Below are 22,677 nucleotides of genomic sequence, written 5' to 3' on the forward strand. Positions count from 1 at the left end.
AGGCGGGCACGGCGGCGGCGGCGGCCCTGGCGCACACACACACTCACACACACACACACACGGAGACACGCACACCCCCCTTCGCACACCGCGAGGGGAGGAGCCGGGGCGGCCCGAAGCCGCGGCATGGAGCCGCCGCGGCAGCACCGCCGGGATCTGGCGGAGCCTCGCAGCCCCTGCCCGGGGAAGTTTCGCGGTGAGGGAGAAACAGCGGGGTTGGGGGGGGGGGGGGGGGGTAGGAGGGTGCGAAGGGGAGCGGCGCGACTTCGCGCCTCAGGATAATCTGAGCGCGTCCTGGCCGGGCTCGGAGAGGGGGGAGAAAGAAGTGGTGGTAGGAGAGAAGGGGGGGCGGAAAAAAAAAAAAAAAAAAAGAAAAAAAGTCACCTAGAATTTAATTACCAAAGCCAACTCCTGGGGGTGAACAAACCTGACGCCCACTGACACGAGACGTGGCGTAGACATGGCACGAACAACGCTGTGGGTCAGCCTGCTGGGAGGCGCGCGGTGGCAGGAGAAGGGGGCTCGGGCAGCCCGGGGAGGGCTGAACAAGAAAAGTCCTCTCCAGCATTCCTGGGGGTTGGCGGCGCCTGCCAAGCGGCTGGGATGGCCTTTCCCGCTGCCGGCCTGCTCCACGGGCAGCGGCACAGCTCACCTGCGGGCATCAGACCCGCTCCCGCAGAGCCCGTCCCGCACCGAGCCCGAGCACCAGTCCCAGGCTGCCCCACACACAACAGAAGGGGAATGGGGCCCACTGCGCCCTCCATCCCCTAAATCAGGTTTTCTACCCACATTCATGCACCCTGACTGCATGCCTTTGTATCCAGCTGCCTTCTGAACTAGTCTTACAATTTTCCACATCCATTTTATAAATATAAAATTCTAAATACATATATCCACTGAGCAAACAAGTACATGCATTAGTATTGCAAAAAGAAGACCAAAACTATGTTCATTTTTACTCCAGTTTTCCACAGGACCAGTCGCACCCTGAACTTCCCCATGTGCCAGCGAGTTTCTGGGACTTAGGGCTGGCAGAGTTTGAAAGGACCCTTGCTTTGGTGGGGTCCCATCTCTGCAGCCATGCCCCAGCCGCGGGAGGCTCACATGGCCAGTTACAGCTGCCAGCTCTGCCACCAGAGACTAGGTTCCAGGGAACCCTCCAGCAGAAGCATCCGTATGGACTTCTTGAGAATTAAGAGACAAGTCCAAGATTATAAATTAGACCAGTGGCAGAGCAGCTAATATAATCCACAATTTTTGCCTTCCTTAGGAATACACAATTGTTTTAAAAGTGCTACTGGGTTAAAAATATTGCTGAGAAAAAGCTGTGGAACTGTTATCAGTGGAAGTCAAATGTGACAGACTTCATCGTCTTAGCTTAGGCTTCACTGCAAGATTCACATTTGCATTGTGTGTCTTGTGAGCCCCCAAAAGGGAGGGAGCTCAGGCAAGGCTGCGTTGCTGACAGTCTGTGCTCACACCCAGCAAAACCCAAAGCACGGTTCCTCTCCCTGCTGCGGGCAGGCAGGTGCATGCAGCATTTCCTTTCTAGCATCTCAGTTTTCTCCACAAACAGACTTAAACATGCTGCTCTGGGCCTCGAGCTTTAAAATATCTTGAGTCACGCCTCTCTTCTGTTTCTTATTTTAGCATCATTGTTGCTTTTAAAAAGCCCCATTCAAAATCATAGTTTCTGGCCAATATTTTGAACCAACATGGGAGGTAAGGTCACATTTTCAGAACTTTTCTCCAAAAACAGGTACAGAACTTTTGATTTTTTTTTTCAAAAAAAAATACTATTAACAAAAATAAAAACCTAGTCTGACACCTAATCACTTACATTCAATATCTCACCTATTTTCAGTATCTTGAGCTTGAACTATTAAACTCAACTAAATGACTTAATACAAGCATTCCGCACTGGGACTTGCAGGAGTTGGCAATTCTGCTTCCCCTTTTTTTCAGAGACGGGTCTGCTGATGCCAGCTGGCCACCCCTGCACCAAAAGGGTCTGCAACAGCACTTGCTCTTAACCAGTAGAAAGAAAAACCACTTCCCAGGTATTAGTGCCTTCACTTTCTCAAAGTAAACCCTTTCCAATTCTTCAGAAAATAGCAAAAGCTGCACAAAATAGTTCCTGAAAAGGCTTTGAGAGCTCATTCTAGTGAAGATAAGGGGTGGGAGATCCTGCATGAGGAAGCAAACTTGCTGTTTCTATGAAGGGCAATAGCAGAGATAATCTCCCTCCTGAGAAGTTACGTCCCCAAACACCCTGTTGACAGTCCTGGCAGTCCCCAAACACCCTGTACCCTCAGCCGCACGAGAAAGTCTGTGCATGATCCAGCTTTTTGCAGTCAGGTTTCAAACCACCCAAGGATGTGCCTGAGTATCACCGTTGCAGACACCCAGTGAGGGCTCCTCTGGGGCCCGGCGCCAGACACGCTGTCTGCTGACAGGGGGCCTGGCAGGAGGGGACTTCGCCACCCCTCTCCCCAGGGTCGCAGCACGCTGCTGCCAGCAGCCATGCTCGGCCCCGCACAACCTCAATGCACACCAGCCAGAGCAAGAGCTGGCTCACCACGGCCGTGGGTGCAGGAGCGAAGGGCTGTGGGAAGGGAGCGTGTCAGGGCGGTGCGTGCTCCTGTCCTGTGTGGCTGCCGACAGCGGGGAGCAAGCAGCCTCTGCAAACTGACAGCCCAGGGGCAAGCGCAAGCATGAGGCTGTCCCAGCTCCAGCTTCAAATAGCGAAGGGTTCATTTACACAAACTGCCAGGAATAGAAAGTGCAACTGCCCTCGGCATGACCTCTCTTACAGTTACAGTGAAAAATACAACTGCAGTGCCCAGCACCTGCAACAGCTCGGGACAGGGATAATAAGATCAGCAAGGCCTCCTGGCCCTGTTCACCACTGCCTGGATCCGCAGTCTGCTACAAAGGAGAACGCTGGCTCAGCATGGGTCAGACTCCAGTTTTGCCGACGAGGCTCTAGGCTACGAGTCCTGCTGCCATTTCACTCTCCCCTGCCCTGCTCCAGCCAGCCCTTCCCCTGACCATGATGCTCTACAAGCCCAGGGACAGCTTTCTGTCAAGATGCTCCTGGTGGGTGGCTTTAGCAGTTGTCCCTATTTCAGGTGAGAGAAGGAAGAGGCCTGCCATAGCACCCTTCTGATGGAGACACAGATGCCTGGCCCCCTTGGGCTGCTGCTGTGGTCAAGGTTGAGCAGCCATGGGTGGAAGCTCAAGGCTGAAAGCAACCAAGAGAGCTGCTGAAGTTGCACCAGTTGGAATTCTCACCTGCTCCTTCAGGTTCAGCATCAAACAGTGGGGTACAGAGTTTGAAGCAGGGAAAGGTCATCCCAGCCTCACCCTTTCTCTTTCAAGCCTACATACATCCCATGCTAGCCTTGTTACCCAAAGGCTTTGCACACAGGTGCTGGATACACAAAGGGGGTTACAGAGACAATGAGGAAGATGTGAAGAAGTAGTAACGAGGGCCCATTCAATGCTCTGCTCCAAAGGCAGGGCTCAGCAGCTGGACTGCAGCTGCCACAAGCCACCCTCTTGTCCCTGTTCCTGAAGGAGGAGTGCCAGGACCGTGGCCATGGTGAGTCGGGCAAGAGAGACTGAGGCCAGTGGTCCACAGCTGCAGAGGCAAAGCTAACTGAACTGCAACCCTTGTGAGGCAGCACGGAAACCTGTTTTGCTGAGAATACTCCATTTGATCCAAAAAAAAACCCCTGGTTTTCCACAAAACAACAAGAATGAAATCAGTTTTCTATCCAGAAAATGTTAATGGAAAATTTGTGCCCAGCTATGCTGTTGAATACAGATTGGAGATATTTGGATTTCTGAGGAAAGGAAGGTCAAGTCATTTTCACAGTGTGAAAAATGAAGCTAACAGAGTTCATATTTCTCTGTGAAGTAATGATTGATTTTTCTTTCTGTGTCTCTTTCATACTGCACTAAACATGTATAGAGAATAAACTTATAGCGCCTTAGATTAAGAACACAGATTACATTAATACATTGAAAATTAAGTTAACATTAGCAATTGTTTGACTACAGCACAAGAACATTTAACCCAACTCCACAAGAACAGGCCATTGGCATAAGTGTATAAATCTTCTGTATCCTAAAGCTGCTATATCAGAGAAAAAAAAAATCACTATTGAGATGTACATAGATAAAGTAGGAACCCATCATGTGCTGCCTGTTTGGCTAAATTTCCTGCTTGGAAGTATATAAGAATTTTAGTTACTGAAAGCATGTTGTTACTGAGTTTCAAGTGCATTTGTATATATAAACTTTCTTTTCCTGCTATCTTAATTGTAATTATCATCTCTGTGCTGCCTGAGTGATTTATTTAACTGTGCAGAACTATTCTTCTATTAGCATTGTTATTCCTATTTTATGAAACAAGAATAATTTAATTCAAGAATCACTTCTGAAAATATATTGATAAAGATTTCTTACTGTGGGAAGGGGCAACATTTTCACATCCTACTGAGTAATCCTTCAGTAAGTTTTTCTAGACTTGATGTTTTGGTATTTTTATTACATTAGAGTTCACGGTGGCAAACTCTTATATATCATATGTTAAGATGTGTCCACAGCTAGCTGCAAGGACACACAGAGTTTCATCACCCTTTGCTCATATAAGGTGAGCAGCGCATGTTATAAGGTCCCACAACACTTGGATGCATATTGATCGTAGGGGACTGCAACTCCCTGTTTTGGTACCTCTCCATATGTTGACCACATGTCAGCAAAAGCCCCAGGAATGCCATTCAGGTGGTGATGAAGTCATCCCTAATACACATAGCAAACTAATGCTTTCGGGAGATGCACACAGATAACCCAGCAATCATGTTAGAAGTATTGTGGTGCTTGGACTGCGACACTGCGTGACCCTACCTGACCGAGGCACATCTTCACCATGATGTTTTGCCACTGTCAGAAAAAAAAAAAAAAAAATCAAGGAGAAAAAGGCAGTAATAATATTTCTATTAATTACTGTCACTCTGCACATTATCCAGGCAACTCTTAAAACAGTCAGAATAGACTAAACCAGAAACTGGGCAACACAGACGCCATATTCAAAAGCTATAAGTAGCTTTTCAGAAACAAGTAACCGAATAGATCTATTGGAAAACAGATGCAAATCAATCGCAAAAAGCAAGAGGGAGGGTCACACAGCTAGGAATATGGAGAGCACCAGTGGTCAAAAGTACAAAGACTCTATGAAAAGAAAAAAATCAAAAGCTATTCAACTTTCAAATAGACATTCCATTAATTAACTAGGACCATCAGAATTTGATCCTTCTCTACCATCCACCCCCCTGCTTTTCCTTTTTTTTTTTTTTTTTTTTTGTTTTTATGTTTATGGCCAATACTTGGTTTTGCAGATTTTAAGCAGCTGGTTATCTTATAAGATTTAAGGAACAAAATTTTATTTCATGCTTACCAACTGATTGTAAACAGTGAGCTGAAGTGAGCAGCTAAGGAGGAGGCCATCTGTTGCAATCCCTTCCTTTAACCAAACCAATTTCTTAGCGCCTTAGCATGGCTCTTACCCTCTCCTAACCTGGCACTCAGAAGCAATCCCTGTAGTAGCTTTTTAACCAGTTGCATGACCATATGTTCCTTATGAGTGGAACCAAAGCTAAGGCACAGTGTAAAACAAAACTACTGTACCAACTTTGAAACAAACACAGCCAGAAAATTGAAGTGCAAAAGCATGGTTAAAAGGCTTTTCACATCGAGTTTCCTTATTTCTGCCATGTTGCTTTCAAAAGTCAGAAGCACTTTACAGCAAAAACGTCTATATATAAGCTGCTGAAGTACTGTCTCGTCTTCAGTGATTTTTATGATGATATTCTCTAATGCACTTTGCAGAAACATAAGACTAGGCAAAGCTACCTTTTTATAAAGGAAACAGAAAGAATAATATATGGCAGATAGTATTAGCACAGAGGTGGAACATCAGACAAGAACAGCTGATCTCTTGTTCTCTTTCTCTTTCCCCCCTTTCTTCTGATAAGACCATTCTTTATGCTCACCCCCTTCAACCTCAATTGTCTGGTCACCCTGTGTTAGGAAAACAGACTTTCCTGTCTTCTACTAACATTAGAGCATGGTATCTCTGACAAATATGTTGAGACCAGATCTTGTAGCCATTCAGGATTAACTATACATAATCTAAGCAACAGCTTGAGTATTTGTCTAGATGTTCAATATCAAACAAAGGAATTTTATGATAAATATGAAGCATTAAAAAGTGCAAATAGCATACACACCTATGACATACTCCACATATACAATGAAGAAGTCTGACAAAATTGAAATTCATTTAAGGAGAGAATTTCCCCAAAGAGGAGATTCATAAATATTGGCAAAATGTTATTTTCTAGTAAAAAGCATTAATAAATGATGTCAACTTAATTGCAGGATCACTGTATTTTCACAAATGCATACCCAGCTGAAAGTATCTGGAGTTTTTGATCACAAACTTGATCAATTCCTCAGGATTTCAGGAGCATTTTACTGGTGTGTGGGGAGACCAGTAGGCTTGAGTTAGTAGACTTCTTTCTGGCTTCACTGTAAGAAAAACAGAAGCGTCTGCTTCCCATGGACAGACACAGTCAGTCATCCAGACACTTTGGCCATTATTCAATGGATCCCATAAACCTATTACGTTTTAGTTTACTATGATGTAACAAATGTTATGGTACAGAATATACCTTTAGAATACCAGCCCACATATCTATTCATTAACAAGCACAGAGCACTGCATGAAAGTCAATGAGTTGGGTGTTCGCACCCCTTCAGCTTTTTACAAGAAAAAAAATCCAGTTCTGACTTGAGAAGAAGGTATTCAGACCCACCTACATGACAATGATAGAGACACCTCCCCAGTGGAACTTCATCCAAGCCCTCGAAGACCTGGTGAAACCGATACTCCATCCAAGATGGTCCAAAGGCCTTTGAGAGGTTGTGGAAAGGTTCTGGCCGAGAACAATGCAAGACCATTGCAGCAATTTCTTTTCATTCAAGAGATGAATGTCTGGCATATTTATTTCATAAAGTGAGAACCAGTATCCCAAACAAATAGCTAGAATGAGCATTATTCAGCCTTTTTCCTGGCAACCAGCTTAAATGACCGTGTCTTGATTTTCTGGGAAACCTGCCAGGTGAGCTTTGAAAGGATTGTAGTGCTGACGGCAAAGTCTAGAGGGTTCGCTTGGTGTGCTAACCAGAGGTCTGTTAAAATAATCAGGAGGAGGTGGCAGAGGCCTTCATCCTACACAAGAGAAGAGGGTTGGAACATAATGGCATTGCTGGGAGGAAACTGAGAGGGCTGTTAAGCTTACTGGGGCATGGACTGTCTTTTACCATGTGTTTGTACAGCTCTAGCACTGAGGCACCACAGACTAAAGTCTTTAAAAATGGTTAAATGACTTATGTTCTTAAAATGTTTTTCCAAAAGTGAGTACTTAAACTTCCATTTACTCCCATCATTGGGTCTGGGGTGCAACTCTGCTCCTACTTTCTTTTTTCCCTTATCCCTGATGAAAAATTGCTGCATTGTCACTGGTCTGGTTCACTCGTGATTCTACTGTTTACACTGACTGTGCCTCATGAAGTCATCTCCACAGCTAGAAGAGGCGGGTGGCACCAAATGATCATATATCACTTTGTGATGTCACCACATCTACTGAAAATTATATTTTGAGGAAAAAAGTGAATAACTGAACAGAACTTTTAAATCAGAATTAATCCAAGCTACATAATGAAGAGCTGCCAAGTGAAAAATTTGCTACCGTGACTTACATATTGAACTGATTTAAATGACCTAATTTATGAAAATGCATTTTAGAATGCCTTTCTGTCACTGTGGAAAACTAGTCCTATAAGCATCAGTAATCATCATCCTTGTGATAGTATTAATGTGAATTTTCCTAATTATATAATGTAGATTATTATTTGTTTCATCCCTAAGGAAAACACTGATATTGATAAAGGGAGAATTTCACTTTGAGTGAAAAAGCCACGCCTGGCAAGGAGTTTAAAAACAGAATAGTATTTATGTAAATATACTAAGACGACTACAGCTGATCTCCTTGATGTTATTCTTCCATAAAATGATGGAAACATTAGAAATTTATCTGGACTATGCTAAAATAACAAAATATTGAAAGGAAACCTTATAGCCAGCTACACTGACGGGACACCTGAAAAGCCTTTTGTCCACTCTGTTAGGAATAGAAACTTTTCTGTGTATTACAGGTGACTAAAACCAAACAGTGCTTGTTACAGATAACAGTGCAAACTGCTGTTTGGAGCTGCTTGATGGAAGAGTTGACCTAAGTGGTCATGGACCCTTCCATTGCTTGTTCACTGTTTTAATTTTAAAGGCCCAGAAATAATAATTGAGGCCAATGATACAACTCTTTAATGCAACTGAAATACGGCATACTCATGAATACCATATCTATTTCTTTTAAAGGTAGAAGTACAACATTGCATCATTAAACCCAGATACAAGAGCAAGTCACCATGTCAGTGCTCACCCTTGTAAGTTAGTTTTAGGCACCTGCTAGGCATCATGAAAAAAATAAATCAAAAGCAGAACAGCCAACTACAGCCTAAGGATATTGAAAATATAGAACAATATCTGTCACCCCAATTATAACCTTAAAGCTGCATGACAGATCAGTTGTTAGAAGAAAAAAAGTCAACCACAGATCAACATAATCAAGACAGTGATTGAGCAAAAACTAGTATCCTATGCATAGAGAGATTTCTTTTTGGATTACAATGACAAATGCTTCCTGATCTTTCTAAGACCTGCATGCATTTACTGATGGTTCATTCAACAACCCTTAGAAGATACAAAGATTTTTCTTAAGTAGGTGCTTGAAATTGCATGGGCATTTTTTAGAGGAAAATCAAAACAGTTCCTTTGGTCCTGGTTTGTGATTTTAAGAATGTGGTTTCGAGCATAAACACCTTAAAAATCAGGGCAGGGGGCATTGGGAAGGCTGTACACAAAGGAAATGTGAAACAGTAAGCAGAGACAAGTAAATAAACAAATTAAAGCATGTCTAGGTCAGGACAGCTGTTGTAGTTCTCTGCACATTATTTAAAAATCATTATTTATTTTAGATATTCTTTCTGATAGAAGTACTTTACACCTCACATTTCCTATAATAGCAAAACCATGAAGTAGCCATGAACTACGAAGTACTACTGCCATTATGCAACCTGAGAGTAATTTTAGTGGTCTGCTCAGGTCTTCCATTTCTGAAATCCAGTTTTACCACATACATTTTCTGACAACTGGGTTCCATTTTCCTTGGTCAAAATACAGAACTATTTGAATGTATTTAAGAATTAGTTATGTTAAACTACACTTTGAGAGCAGTCACAGTATTAAATGATAGATATCCATTAGAAGGAACAAGTTTGAGTCATTGAATCCTTTATACAACATTTTTGTAAAAATTTAAACATCATTTTGAAAAGTAGAAAACGTACCAGTCCAGTGATATCTGTCATTACTCATTATTCATATACTCAATGTGATTATTCATTACTCAAAAATGACATAGTTAAATGCTAAGTCTTGCTAAAATATTGATCATAATATGTAGGGACATATAATTTATCCGAATCAAGTGAAATATGTTTTCCTCAGCAAGATGATGAAAGCTTGTCTCATTACAGCATTATTGCTACTGAAGTTTCCACCATTAGTTAGTTTAATGACTCTGTGAACATTTTAATTGAGAAGATCCGTGTGTAAGTTGCTTATTCAAGACACGTGGAGGGGTTTAGACTTGGGAATGAAACGTGCAGTCGGCTGTGCTTAGCCTGAGAGCACAGGCAGAAGGCAGAGAACCAGATACAACTAAATACCCACATCAGGAGGGGCAGAAGGAATGGAAGTGGAAAAGGCAAGATGCTACAGGCTAGGAGATGTGAAAGGACATCACTTGCTGGTGAGAATTCTTGGACTGACAGTATGGTGTACAAACATCTGTTTGCTTAAATCGTTCTCACTTCACCACCACCCCCCACACACCAAAATCCACTGAGGCCAGTGGAAAACCTTTAAGAATCAATCCAGATAAGCAAAGGTAAATGTTGCTATTACAAGCCATGGCCTCACTCTGAATACCTACTTTATAAAAGAGAACAAATTAACCAGCAATCTTGCATCATCATCTACCTGCACACAATGATTCACATACATCCAAAGGAAAAATAACCGTAAACTGCTATGTATCGGCTACATGAAGATGGTCAGCAGAACTGTTCAAGGGGTGCTCTGCTGTCCTCCCTTAGGATGTGAGCTGGGTCTTTACCAGCTCTTCCATAAAATCTTCTATTGCTACCAGTAATGACACACCAAAATGCTGATACCAAAATATTTTGTGGCTAATCCTGTCCTTGTTACTGATAAATCAAAGAAGGTGTTGCTAAAGGAGACTACGCTCCCTCTGTATCAGTGGCATAGAGTGGGGTCATTCCCACCTAAATGTGCACTTCTCTGAAAAACAGACACAAGTAACATTCTTATTTAATCAGAAAAATATACCGGGGATGGAGAAACATTTTTATTTCTGATTCCCAGCTACTGAAACAGAAGCCAAGAAGAGCTTGAGTGATTTTTCTGAACTCATGTAGTTCTACGTATTTTAGTCTAGATGTCAGATCATAAGACTAAACTGTTCACTCAAGTCTCCTTTCAGTTGCTGCTAATATCAGGAAGCCCCCCAGGATTTATGCTTTGAACACCCACAAGTTACTTCAGTACACATAGGACAGGGAAGTTGGGGATCTTTGAGTGTAGTCTACCTTCTTCAGTCATTTACTTGCCTTACTTGAAAGATCTTAAACTTGGGACCATATCTTTTTGTAGCTATCTACAGTGTCCAGTGTAAGAGTCCTTGATCCTGGCTGTATTCATGGAGAGCTATAATTATTGAACACTAGAACTAGTGCCTTGTGTAGCAACTGTTCCAGGACACAGAACAGATGATTGAAAGCAGGTGAGTTACTGAAACATAACTAGCCACTGTCACACACACAGAAAAAAGACCAAAAAAGAGGTAGTTGGAAACACCATAAGGGGGTCAAGAACTCAAACATCTCGCATGTAATTTTGTGCTACATGCACCATGGATTACAGTCTCCTTTTGAGGGCTCTTACAGGACAGCCTCAGATATTAGGTGCTGAACTTACTAGTCCAGGGCCAAATATACATTTGCCCTCAGCAAATGGTTACCCAGAGAAAGGCAGTGGGACTAATTGAGTGGGCCAGCAAGATCTGGCTTTGTGGAAGCATTGCTGCCATGGTGCATCCCTCAGTTATGAATAGAAACAGCAGAGAAAAGCATAGCAGTTTAAAAATGTAGTTTCTACTAGGAAAAAAATGAAAGAGGATGAATCTCTGAATATTTCACAGAATGCCATTTTATTATATGCATCCAAACCTGGAAAGCTTAAGCCTAGAAAAGAAAAAAAAAATAAACTTGATTGTTTAGAATGAATCTTACATTCTACGTAAAGAAAATTAAGTGTTTGACACAAACACTTCATGAGAAAGATGATTTACATTATTTTCACTTTGTCTCTGATTATTGGAAATAAAAACATATAACCCGGAATTCATTTCTTACTTATTCTGTAGCACCTTTGCTGAAGCTTTCTACGAAATCATGCACATGCAAGATCAAAACAGAGAGATAGGAAGTAGAATGTGCTTCATTATGGCAAGTACAGCTCATATCCTCCTCCACAACACAATTTATTAGTATCTAATAGAATTGTAATGTTTCTCATTCTACATTTTTACAGCTGCATCAAAATATTAAAGTGTGAATTGCAATTAAACTCACACAGTGTTCTTAGCATAATTTCCCTTGTATTAATACTTAGCAAACCAAGTTATTGGTGTAATATTACTCTTGATACTGGTTGTCATAAAGGGATAAAACCTCCAAATAGTAATAAAGTATATTTTACTGTAGAGAGCACGGCAGTACAAAAAAACATTATGCTACTGGAGTTGTTAATTTCTGTGGAAGGGGGTGGGGAGAGAAAGGCTTTTGACTCCTTAAATTATAGTTTGCAGGTTAGTACACCAACTCACTTAATCTCTCTAAACAGGTAATTTACTTGCTTTCTGAAAGCACCCATGTGCAAGGAAATGTTAGTGCACTCCAGGGATGATTCTAAGATTGATTGCTCGGCTCTAGTCACTGATAACGGTATGTATTTTGCTAAACTCTATTTTACATGTGTCTAAAATCTTTAAAGATTTTAGAGGGAAAAAAATGGAGGGGCAATATTTGTTTCAGATAACCTCAATTTATGAGTGTGCAGGCTGCTCGACAGAAGAATTTTGAGAGAGAAGGGCTAAACTACTACTTGCAAACAGCAATAGGTACATTCACTAGGAATAGAGCAATTGCAGATGGGATATGCTTAGGTTATCCATTAGGAAGTTCAGAAGTTACATTTAGTATTTTCCATCTGCTCCTTAGATTTGCATTTGGCTGGAGCTTTCTGTGGTTTATAGTTCAGAGGAGCTTTTCAAGAACATGCTCATGGAAGTAACAGAGACCTTTAGTGTTTGCTTATGGAGGGAAAACACAACAATAAAGCAGATTAATTAAATGCCATTAAGTGGACGTGACTTTGGTAGTATTGCCTGGGCTGGATAGTTCTATAGAAACATCTGGAAATAGAACTTAAAAGTCAAGGTTTAAGTTGTTGCTGCTTCTTTTAAGAATTCACTGGGTAAAGCAAGCTAATACTCCAAGTGCTGACCCATAGTGTAAACAGAAGCAGAGCTGCAGTATGGGTCAATATGTCTGATCTGATTTTGCATGGTTACTCAAGGGCTGGAAGCAATGAAGACTTGGCCATGCAGACTGCAACCAAATGCCCAGTGAGTTTGTGCAGTCCATCCTGCAAATTAGGTCATGAAAACAAAAGACCATTTTATTACGTTAACAGTAAAATCTCAGTCTCAGGGTGATTATGAAAGAGATTTTGAAAAAGATTATCTTGACTTATTTCAGATAGGCTCATAATTTTGCTAACATCCAGTATGTGTTATTGATAAAGGACCCTCCTAGCTGTTACACTCCAATTTGCAAAGTCATTTCTGTAAGTGGGGATCTCTCTCCCTTCCAGATGAGAAGTCCCTTTGCACCAGGATTTAAGACTGCTGGGTAAGGGAGGTGGTAAATCTGTGAATGGACCCCCAGATTCTGGCCCAGGCAGTGCCACATATCATGGATCAAAATATAAATAAAGCAAACCTTCCAAAACTGCTGCAAGCTCCAGTCCCACCTGCCACGGATGTCAGGTTGTTTTTAACAACATAGGCTTCTGTCTGTGACAATTACTGGTGATAGATCCTCTGATCTGAGTAAGCTGAACATGAGGAGTCTGTATCACAGCCTGCAGAATTAACACTGTTTGTAGTGTCTGGGATTTGCTGTGTCATTCATGAACTGCCAAGATAACTGCATCATTGCAATGTGTCACACATTTCATACTTTTCCTCCCCTTTCCTTCTCCCTCCCTTATATTTTATCTCCCAGAAATTTAATCTCTCCTGCCTAAGTCACCAGCTACCAGAATAGAGCAAAGTACTTGAATATGATGAAAAGGCCATTAATTGCCACCAGCCTGACCTCCCATCACAGGCTGACTCCCTCCTCACTCGTCAGGGGGAGGTTAATCTCCTAACTCTGTGCTGCTGTAACCAGTACAATAATCACTCCTGAGCAACAGCAATGGTGACATTACTTTTGCTCATGAGGCTATGAAAACTTGGTGAGCTGAAGACTACAAAAGCAGTATGGCGACAGTCTGTATATAAAAAAAAAAAATGGTTAAGTGTTCAAGGGTCTAACCCAAAGTCTCTTTAAATTCAGTAGAAGTTTCAAATGTGGTCCCTAATATCTTAAATGCATCTTAGAAAGACCTTGAGCACCCAGGACTTTAGCAAGGTTTACTCATCTAAGTGTGGCTGAAAGTAACATTCTCCATTCCTTCCTCTATTCCTCACAGCACGTTTAACAGTATAATTTACAGGAAAATGATCAAAATATCATTAAGAAATGTCAGTACTCTCAGTCAAGCTCCTTTCAGAAATATAAGCAGTGTGTGGCCCGCATAATAAAGTCTTGATTAGGAGTGTCCTTTAAATCACAGGAAAGGGAGGCCAAGTAGATGTGCCCTATTCCATCTCCGAACAGGCTCTTTGCATGACTGTGAACAAGTACATAACTAGCAAATGCCTAGGCATAACTCAATTCTTTAATGCGGATAAGGATATTAGTACTTCTGCACTATCCAGCAATAGCAATAACATCATCATTTTCTCCCTGCACATCGGAAGCCACTGACAATCCCGCCTGGAGAAGCACACTGCATAAACGGCTTCCCTGCTCAGCCCAGCTTTGGGGCCAAGCACAGGCAAAGCAGCAGCTGAACCACAGAGCAGAACAGAGGCTGATGTTATCCTTGACATTAACAACGGTCACAGTTACCCTACAGTTAGATTTAGTTTTACCCTGGGAAATGATGAATGGCGAGGAAGGGGCAAAGGACCTAGATGAAAGGCACCAGAGCAGAAGTTGTAATGCTAAAGAAATGAGTTCTGCATGAGTAACACCAGTTCTCCTCAATCTCCTCCTAGCGATGTTTGTGCTGGCAGGCCCACACACACAAACCAACACAGACACGTATGTGAGAAGTGATCCATTTGTCCTGTGATAACGTTACTGTAATTAGCCACGTATCCTTGACAGCTAGGACTACATCTGAAAATAAAAAGGCATTCTTCATTGCTTGCTGTTTCCTACAAAGAAATAACAACATGGCCTCCGTAGAAAATGCACTCAAATGAATTTGGATAATGCCGGGAGTTCTGTGAAACAATGTTTAATAGTGAGTCCAAAAGCAACTGTGAAAGAAATTATAGGCTAAGATAATCAAGCACATCTCTGTATGTAGCACTGGGGTTTTGTGTTGATTGCTTCACTTTTGAAGAAAAAACCCCATGAGAAAACAGAAAGAGATGAGCCCTTATGGGGCATTATTCCAGGGAGTTTTTCCTGGCTTACTTTCAGAGAGGACACTCCCAGGATGGATATTTCTATTCTAGAACAAAAGTGTCTCATTTTGGATCCCTTCAGCCTTTTCCGAAACAATAGCTCACCTGTTACATTTGGCAGACTCTGCCAAATCCACTTCCCTGGGTAGACACCCCCTTTATTGTATGGGACTTATTCTTAGATCCAGGTAAAATATGTGACCAATCTAGACAAGAATCAAAGGAAAATGTATGTATGAAGTACTGAATATATACAGCACCTGTCAGAGACACTGTGGAGTTGGAGATCTTAACTGCAGTCCCAGCCTAGGACCAGTGGATGGAGAGATGCAGAAGCTTCAGTTTAGCTTGTGACAACACCACCACATATACACATATATCATTAGAAAGTCAGTCACAAAACAAGTACCAATGAGTGTTTTAGACAAGGAAGCTCCTGATCTTCAGATGCTGTAAAGGAGTGGGGTCAATCCTATCAAAGGGTTCTCTGTGAGACTGGTTTCTTTCAAAACAAGCCCTGCAAATCCTAAATCGACCAGTGTCTAGGTTGTGAGATTTGAAGCAGATATCAGATTGTTTTTCTTCCCAAGTTTAGACATAGCAAACAAACAAAAAACCCCAAATAAACCCCAAACCACAAAATAATACACATGGGAGCTGTAAGCTTTTCTTAAAGCTGAAATGATTCTTTCACGAAACAAAATATTGCTGTTAGCCCACTTTTGCTGTAAATATAACCAGTGCCAAAAGGTACATGGGCTTTCCTAGTCCCATTTGTCCAGCTCAGTCATAAAATGGTAGAGAAGCCAGAGCCTAGATGCCAGCTAAAACCATGGTAAGGCCAAAAGTAAAGACTAGGTCGTACTGTTCTATCTGGTAGAAAGAGCTCATAAAGGTACCCAAAAAGGATTTGACTTATAGACAAGGTGACAGTATTTCTGAAATAAAAGATTGGAATACTTTTGTAGTGACTTTTTTAGGATCATAAAAAAGACAAAATACCCATTTACAGAAGATGCGTGCTGGTGTTGTTATTGTCAGCTCGCGAGGCAATAGCTACACTTGCATATTACTTACTGTGTAGGTTTATTTCCAGACACTCAGTGTTCTGGAGACATTTATCATACACTGCCAAACAACTAACGTTAACATCCACTTTGAGCAAAGGAACAGCTTTAAATGTCCATGCTGATCCAACTTTTTCTCTCTTCACTCCTCTATTCAGCAGACAGAACACTTGTTCCGCTGGACTGTTTATTCCTGGCAAACATGGAACAAATTCTTCTCAGCCTTGGAAAAAAAAAAAGCAGCTTGTAGTTATTAAAACAGAAAGAGAAGCAAAAGAAGAAAACTAGGTCATTGAGGTGTCAGAAAAAAAGAAATTGCTGGGATGTCATGAGAGAAAAGAAAGAAAAATATCAAGATTGTCCCAAGTTTTGTTATAGAAGAGATAAACAGGAAAGATTTTCAAAAGAAGGTAGGGATTACATTACAGTGCTATACCGTGACTTCTCTGAGTTTCCAAAAGGCTGAAAAATCCAATAGCTCATGATCAGAAATAAAGAGCAATTATAGCTGGGCAATGGAAAAGTGATACCTCTAAACGTATAAACTCTTATGCTGATGCTTCTCAGCAAAGAGCAGAAGCTGGACTGGTGGGTTTCCAATGTAAACTTCCATCAGCTGGTTCAGTTCTGCTTTTATTTAATGCCTCTGTCCTTTATGTGGCATTAACTTTAATGTAATATTGAAGGCTTTGTTTTTTAATAGCATCATAAGTGTAAATGTAATAGTTATAAAATAATAATAATAAATCAAGAATGTACTAGAGTCACTGCAATAACTAATAATAATGTTAAGACAGTCTATGATGCATCTAAAGTTCAGTACCTCAGAGAGTTAATTAAGTCCTAAGTTAATTGGCAATGATCTTATTTCTAGACAGGAAATGTAGCCCATTATCTTGTTTATGCTTAAACAAGTAACTGAGGTCATAACAAGACTTTTTGGGGTATCACGGATTGATTTGTAATTTCTTAATTAATTTTGATTGACTTTTTAACTACCTTGCATCTTGACTTAATTCTTTGTTTCTAGAGAGGTGAAGTTACTGACATGACTGGTGGCAATGTAAAGTCACAGTCACCATTTTCACTGTATGAATGTCTAGTCTGCATAACTGCTGTATTTTTAAGATGTTATACTAGTACAGATAAAGCTTTTGCAGCAAAGTGCAAATTAATTTACCGTTTTCATAACATCATGCCTACCTTTACGTGTCATAAGGTACATCCAGTAGCAGATATGCCAAGTTGTGTTTAATCATTCAGATGAGCACTGCTACGTCATTTCATATGCTCCTACTGTTAATTGTACAAACATTACCATCTTATTGCTTCAGGAAATTACCTTTTAAAAATAGTTAATGGATAAATATATGAAAAACAAATCCATGCAATGTTTTCCAGATTAGAATTATGGGGAAGAAAATTGGTTCTTTAAAAGGCAACTTTGTTCCCTCACAGCCTGCTCAGCATCTTGAACCTTTTTAATTGCAAGTGGCTTCTCCATCACAGCCTTATCCAGAACCATCCAACATTACATCAGTTATTACACAGACTTAGAAAATGGAGCATATTGTTAAAATTCAGCTCATGGGAAATAACAGGCCAAAAAGGACCTTTAGCTCATGGCATCTCCAGTGAATAAATTCTTTAGCTGCGGAGTCACATAGTATTGGATAAAATTAACAACTCATTTACCTTGCCCTCTGCCATTTTAGACAAGCAAATAGGTACAGAGTAGTAAAATGTCTGTGGTGGTGATCGGTGACAGTGCATGGGTATGCATCTAACTAGTAAAGTCAGAGAGAGGATGAATCAGGTAGCAGTGCCACTGCTGCCGTAAGCTCCCACGCCCCTGTGGGAGAGCCCCCTCACCAGCACTGAGAACGCATCTCCTGCCAGCAGAGCCCCAAGGGATGTGCCATACGAACAGGACTTTGTTCCCTGTGGACTGGTTTGGGTAAAGCTAGATGGTCTCTCTGTAAGAAGGCAGATTAACCCAGAGATAATTGAAGGCCACAAATGATATGCAGGAAATTAATTTCTGGCAGTATCAGAATCAGAGGGGACAAATCAGTTCCAGGAGGACAAAGAGTTTGAACTGAGAAAAAGTAACAAGACTTTTTTAAAAACAGAAGTGCAAATTGAAATGATAATGCTTTATAAAAGTCCAAAGTGAAGATATTTTAAACCACCACCACACAGACAGCAAATGGTATAAAACAGACTGCTCTTCTGCTTGAGATACAGAGCAGTCCCAAAATGGTATACTTTTCTTCTTTATCCCCCTCCCTACTTCAAGTTCAGTCCTTTTTTTCTCCCCTCATTAAAAAAGTCCCACAGTTTGGGAATTAATTGACAAACCCTGGATTTTTTTCTTCCCTTTTATTGATGGGCCTGTTCTCACTTAAACAAAATATTGTGCCAATTTAGAAATTATTCTTTACATTGACACAAAACTCTTCTACTTGATTATGTTTTATTCCATTGCTGGAGCTTTCAACTTCCTTCACATCCCTCTTCAGTATCCCTTGAGTACCACTATTTGACACTATTCTCATTTTGGGCCATGTAATTCACAGCAAAGCATTAATTTTCAGTTTTATCGGATATTCAGTGTTGAACATTGTACCAAGCACTCTGTCCTGTCCTCCTCTGTAGCTAGCTCAGTACTTCCCTGGCATCACCAGTCTCTCCAATAATGGAAGGTAGAATAAATACCCTTTGGATAAACATTTTCCTTGTAAGAATTATATAGGCTGATTTACCCCACTTCTCCCCTCCCACAGAGTTATCACTAATTTCCTAGATCAAACTGTTCCCAAAACTTGCAGCATTTTGGAGGTAGCCACCCCAGCACTGAGGGAGGACATTTATTTACATACACTAAGATTTAGTCCAGGGCCTCATTTTCATTGTAGGTAGCTTCACCTCCTGAGAATCATAGAACCAGTTCTAGTTTGAAACATGCATTTTGCCACTATCTTATTTGGAAAGCAAGTCCATCCATTTGGGGAACTAAAGCAAGGTATGATGGCCCAAGTAGTGTTGTGGGAGGTTTCAGGAACAAACATGAGAATTTTACAACAAAAAGCTTATTTTTTGTCCTGCTTTCTATCATTCTCCCTACACTTATGCTTTACCTGTCACAATAGTGTCCTTGAAGCCTGAGAATCTGCTATGAGCACTTATTCTTTATTTCCACACTTGGAGCCCAATTTTTAAAGTACTCAGGATGAATATTTTCTTCACTGAAAAATTAGAGTGCTTTTTTGCTTATGTTATCAGATCTTATAGTACAAACACCTTCCATTAGCAGTACACTCTCTACCCACCTGACACAGGGGAAACTCCCTACATCCAAATATCAAACATACACCTCTTCCCACCACCACTTCACCAGGAATTCTGTTTTTTCTATAGTTCAAAGCAAATTAAGAGAGAGTCAGATGTTTTGGGGTGGCCCTATCTGTAACTTCATTTTGTACTGAGACAATTCAACCTCCTTTTTCTAGTCTGGAAAATAAAATCTTATAAAACTCTCATGGTTTTAAAACCAAAGTGACTCAGAGTAATCTATAATTTCAAGAATAAAATATACTTTAAAAAAAGTAATAACAGTAATGTCGTCTGTGTCAGGTAAGACCTAGGACACAGATAATGAATGGTTATCAAGATTTTATTTTCATATTTATTCATAGAAAATTCAATATATAAGATATTTAATGCCCTTTAAGCAGACTGAAATAATTCCTTAAGTAGAATGACTAGAGAAAAATCCTTCTCAATTTTAACCACAGACATAAAGCCTGACCTCAGGTGTACATGCACCATGCAACACACAGCAAAGTGGAGGAGCCCAGACTGGCACAGGGAAGCCAAACCCCAGCGGTTCCAGACACATGTGTGAGGTGACTCAGCAGTGCTCATTAAGGTTTACTGGCTGGGATAAAGCACTCTGCCAGCACAGCCATATGATGCTGGTGTTTTCACTGGCAGGACTGGGAGCAGGTTTTGGTCCAGTGACTCCATGCTCCCTTGAATCAGACTTAATTTAAATTACTGTTGCTCCCCATAAACCATTTTAAGGATATTTGGCTAACTGTATTCTTGAAGGCAGGGGGCTAGCACAAGGTGCTACTGCTGAGGACAGACTGAAGCAGAATGACAAAAGGCACGTAACACTGGGAAATTCTTCTGGGCACCTTTGCTCACCATGCTAGAACCTACACTATTCTCTTTGGAACAGCCTGAGCAAGACAATGCAATAGAAACTTTTTCTTTTATTATCCAACCCTTGATTTTATGGTCTACTTCATAATGTATCTTGAAGTTATGAAACAGTTATGTCATCATTTTTTATTTTTTTTTTTTTTCCTGGTGAATGTTCTGTGGAGAGAAGACTGCCAGTAGCATTTCTGTAAACATCTCTCTTTTTGCCTAGTCGATGTATCCTCAATTAAAAATATATTAATAGCCACAGTCCTCAGCTGTGCTCATTTACATAAAAAGAGTGCCAAATGGTACAGATCCTCCTGTGCCACGTTTTCTGAACAGATATAAAATGCCTGGAGTGCACTCTAAAGATCTGGTTGTTTCCTATACAGTAGCGAATGCACTGATGCTAACTATTTCCAGTACATTTTGCTTTGCTCTTGTTTTTCTTAATCACAACTAGGACTTTAAGTAAAACAAATTAGAGTTCTGATGGGGTACATAACTCTTCACAAAACTAATACCCTGCTCACGAGTGCCATACAATTTATGAGTAGTGTCCTCTGGGTAATGACCAAGACGAAACACAGGGTACAGACGTACAAGAAGTTAAAGCAGATTGGCCCCAAATCAATTCCTGTTGTCAACCATGTGGTATTTAATAGCTAGGACTGATCATTGCTCTTTGTATAAATGTGGGGAGAAAAGGCAGGATTATCAGGGTCATCTGACTTCATCAACATAAAAATATATTGCTAAACTCCATCAAGTACAAGCAGTGTCCAGCAATCATAATTTTAGAAACTGTTGCACCAATCTCACTTTGATCAGCCTTTTACTTGTGTTGCAGGTGAGAGGGGCAGAAGCAGCACATGATTCTTCTGCCAAATATAAGTATTACCCAAAACACAAGAGGTACAGAAGATTCATCTGCTCCAAGCAATGGTCTTGTTTATGAACTTTGGACTAGGTTACAAGTACCAAACCCCCAAACAGCTGCACCTGGACACAAGAGCTTCAGGAGCTCCCATGTTCCCAGGCTGGGCTTCTGTTGGCAGCTCAGCTCAAAACAGCTCTTTCAAAGTGACTCTGGATCAAACTAGGCCACATCTCAGTTCAGTTTCCACCAAAAGAAAGCCTGGTTGCCTACTCCAGGTTGGCTCCACAGTGCAAGCCAGGACATGAAGCCTGACCAGGCTACAGCTGATCTGAAACACAAATGCCCCAAGTCCTCAGCATCAGCTGTTTGCTCAACCTTTGCTGCAATAGTTATAAAGCTTCACGTGTATTGTGTGTGGGCAGGGAATTCAGCATGTGCATACAAGTATCCTTTTCTATGCAGAGAAATATTTCTGGGTTTTAAGCTAGGGGTTGGAGTCTTTCAAGTGCCTGTAACTTTTTTTTAATTATAAAGCTCTTTTCACTGTAGTGTTAACTTTCCAGCCATTGTCTCATAGCTCATTTCCCTTTCTCCAGCCATGACTTAGCCAATTCTCTCCCTTGCCTCTCTTGGTTATGGTTTAATGTTTTGTTTAATTTCAGCAGCTTCTCAGATTTCTTTGTTTTGTTGAGGGTTTGAGGGGTTTTTTTGGGGTGTAGGGGGTGTCAGGGAAGGAACATTCAGTTTATGAGTTCCTGATCTTCTTATCCAACCCGTTTCCCCCCAGTCCAGTTTTCAGTTGTTACAGTTATATACAACTGCCCTCTGCAAATTAATATTACCATTGCTATGCTTCAATGCTTTGCAATTTCAGCCCCTTTAAACCTCTTACTTTAGAACACTGTTGTGCAATAATATATTGAATAAATGAGTAACCACTACATACTGCTCTTGTATTTATGAATAACCAGAGACATTTTTTTGGCAGTGAATGAAAAATTAGATGTACTTTAAAGGCTCCTAAAATGTATTTTCAGTTGCTACCAGATGAAATCAAAGAGACAAAATTACTTTTTTCTGCTTACATATTTCATTGATTTTTCTTAGAACACTATCTTCCCTCCTCTCTTAATCCAAGGCATGCGCAATGATTTCTGGCTATACTGTAAGGCATTCTTTATAGATCTAGACCTGATCCGAGTATTTATAAAGAATGGCCTACAATAACATTAAATGCATTTTAATGCACATATTCTACCTGCATAGACTAGCATCCAGGAACTTCATAACAAGAGAACTGAATTTGACTCTCTGCCCTACATGCCTGTCTACAGGTACTATGTCTTCAGTGCTAAATTACACCCATATTCTATCTGCC

The sequence above is a fragment of the Tyto alba genome, unplaced genomic scaffold (assembly GCF_018691265.1).
Source record: "Tyto alba isolate M040663 unplaced genomic scaffold, T.alba_DEE_v4.0 Super-Scaffold_5, whole genome shotgun sequence".
Taxonomy (NCBI): Eukaryota; Metazoa; Chordata; class Aves; order Strigiformes; family Tytonidae; genus Tyto; species Tyto alba.